Genomic DNA, 3,565 nt, shown 5'->3' with positions numbered 1-3,565 from the left:
TTTGTGACTTGAAATTTGTACAAACTAGAGGTGGTAAAAAGTATTTTATTACTTTTATTGATGATTGTACAAGATATTGTCAAGTATATTTGCTAAGAAGCAAAGATGAGGCCATAGAAATGTTCAAACATTATAAAAGTGAAGTTGAGAATCAACTTAGCAGGAAAATAAAGATATTAAGAAGTGATAGAGGTGGTGAATATGAATCACCTTTTGGTGAGTTTTGTTCCCAACACGGAATTATTCACCAAACTACTGCCCCATACTCACCTCAGCAAAATGGTATTGCTGAACGCAAAAATCGTACTTTAAAAGAAATGATGAATGCGTTGCTAGTAAGTTCTGGAGCACCCCAGAATTTGTGGGGGGAAGCTTTACTTTCTGCTAATTACATTCTCAACAAATTGCCTCATAAAAAGTTAGACAAAACACCTTATGAGTTATGGAAAGGTCACAAGCCTTCCTATAAATACTTGAAAGTGTGGGGGTGTCTAGCTAAAGTTGCGGTTCCAACCCCTAAAAAGGTTAAGATAGGACCCAAAACTATTGACTGTATATTTATCGGTTATGCCATTAACAGTAGTGCATATCGTTTCCTTGTACACAAATCTGATATATTAGATGTACATGTAAATACGATTATTGAATCAAGGAATGTATCTTTCTTTGAAAATGTATTTCCTTATAAGGATGCACAAGAAAGAAATACACTTAAAAGAACCTTAGATGCTGTTAATAGCGATAACCAAGAAAGTCATCAAGAAAATATAGACCAAGAGACTGCAGAACCAGAACCTGGACATGAACCCAGGCGTAGTCAGAGAGCTAAGACAACCAAATCCTTTGGTCCTGAGTTTCTAACTTATTTGTTAGAAAATGAGCCTCAAACTTACAAAGAAGCCATGACTTCTCCTGAAGCTCTTTTATGGAAAGAGGCTATTAATACCGAAGTTGAATCCATCATGCAGAATCACACTTGGGAACTTGTGGATCTTCCTCCTGGAAATAAACCATTGGGTTATAAATGGATTTTTAAGAGAAAGATGAAAGCTGATGGATCAATTGACAAATATAAGGCAAGGCTTGTTGTCAAAGGTTATAAACAAAAAGAAGGATTGGATTATTTTGACACATATTCACCAGTTACGAGAATAACATCAATAAGAATGTTAATTGCAATTGCAGCATTGCATAACCTTGAGATACATCAAATGGATGTGAAAACGGCCTTTCTAAATGGTGATTTAGATGAGGAAATTTATATGGAACAACCTGAAGGGTTTATTGTTCCTGGACAAGAAAAGAAAGTATGTAAGCTTGTTAAATCCTTGTACGGGTTAAAGCAAGCACCAAAACAATGGCATCTGAAATTTGACAATGCATTAATGTTAAATGGTTTCAAGATCAATGAGTGTGATAAATGTGTTTATATGAAAAGCACTCAAGATGGTTTTGTCATTATTTGTCTTTATGTTGATGATATGTTAATTATTGGTAGCAATATTGGGATGATTAAATCTACCAAGAAAATGTTGACCAAAACTTTTGACATGAAAGATTTGGGAGTAGCAAATGTGATTCTAGGAATTAAAATTTCTAGAACATCTGATGGACTAGTTTTATCCCAATCACATTATATTGAGAAAATACTTGCGAAGTTTAGCAAGTATGATACTAGTCCAGTAAGCACTCCTTATGATCCAAGTCTTAATCTTGTGAAGAATATAGGTCATGGTATATCACAAATAGAATATGCTCGTATTATTGGTAGTCTCATGTATCTTACGAATTGCACAAGGCCTGATATAGCTTACTCTGTTAATAAATTAAGCAGATACACTAGTAATCCTGGAAGGGATCATTGGAAAGCTATAGTCAGAGTTCTAAGATACTTAAGATACACCAAAAATGTTGGATTGCATTATACAAGATATCCAGCTGTACTTGAAGGATATAGTGATGCTAATTGGATATCTGATACTAAAGACTCCAATTCTACAAGTGGATATGTCTTTACAATTGGAGGTGCGGCTATATCATGGAGATCTACTAAGCAAACTATTATAGCTAGATCTACTATGGAATCTGAGTTCATAGCATTAGATAAAGCTGGTGAGGAAGCTGAATGGCTACGTAATTTCTTAGAAGTTATTCCATGTTGGCCAAAACCTGTGCCTGCTATATGTATACATTGTGATAGTCAATCTACAATTGCAAGGGCACAAAACAATATGTACAACGGCAAGTCTCGACATATACGTCGAAGACACAACACCGTTAAGCAACTGCTCTCCAGTGGAATAATTACCATTGACTACATAAAGTCAAGAGATAATTTGGCGGATCCATTTACTAAAGGTTTGAACGGAGAACAAGTTTATAGATCATCGAGGGGAATGGGGTTAAAGCCCATGTCAAATGAGTAGTCATAGTGGAAACCCAACCTAGTTGACTGGAGATCCCAAGATCTAGGTTCAAAAGGGACAACTAAATTATGATAACTCAAAAATAACACTGCAGAGATATATTCTCCTACCCATATCCTATGATGATACAGTGTTATATGAAATGTGTTTAGGTTAAGCTATGCTTTTAATGATTCCTATACCTTGATTATCCGAGTAAGATATGAGAGGATATTACCAATAGGAAATCACCTATATAAGTGTGAAATAGGGCCGTTTCCATGAGAATTTTTAGGGCTAAATTCTCTAAAGCACTTATGAATGCCAGGAGTTGCTCAGGGCCAAAACGGGCACAACCGATCGAACCAGATATGTCTAGAAGGGTATTGTGTGAGTATTATTGTCTGGGTTTACACAAACGGCTGAACAGTTCAAGACATCACGTTCACTGATTAGCCAAGTAAATCCGATAGTACTTCACTATGGAAGGTTCAAAGCCAAAAGCTACCTATCCAGATGCCATATTCTTCTAATAGGAACTCTCTCTACGTCTGCATTATCATTTGCATATTGTTGAAACTAATTTCCATTCATGTGGGGGATTGTGAGAAATTTAATATTATATTTAATATTAATTTTCTATTTGAATGGAAATTAATAAAATCCATTGGGTTAAAGACATGACCCTTGGGTAAAGACATCTTCAATTGGGGGGTGACAACTCTTCAAACTAAGGGATACATTGTTTGGGGTGACAACTCTTCAAGACCAAAGGATGCACTGTTTGCCTTTTCAGATTGGGATACCTTTTTGGAAAGGGTATTTCATCATCTATAAATAGAGCAATCCTTCTGCAGTTTTCATTCATTCAATCAATTCTCTAGATACATACTTTCATATATAGAGAGCATTAGAGTTTGCATAAAGAGAGTTTCCTGCATAATTTTGGTTCAAAGTTCCTTGTGAATTGCAGTGCTTCTTTCATAAGGAGGGGAGTCGTTGTATCCTGGGGGCGAACGCTAGTGAATCATAAGCACCAGTGTGGGGCGTAATTCGTCTTAAGGTCAGAGTGTCTAACACTTGCCTCGACTCAATTAAGGTTCTTTTAATTACATACTACTGTTGTAAAAATTTGTTTTGTTTGTAGTGCTTATTTGTTT

Source organism: Prunus persica, chromosome G1, assembly GCF_000346465.2.
Source record: "Prunus persica cultivar Lovell chromosome G1, Prunus_persica_NCBIv2, whole genome shotgun sequence".
Classification (NCBI taxonomy): domain Eukaryota; kingdom Viridiplantae; phylum Streptophyta; class Magnoliopsida; order Rosales; family Rosaceae; genus Prunus; species Prunus persica.
This window is presented reverse-complemented; position numbering follows the sequence as displayed.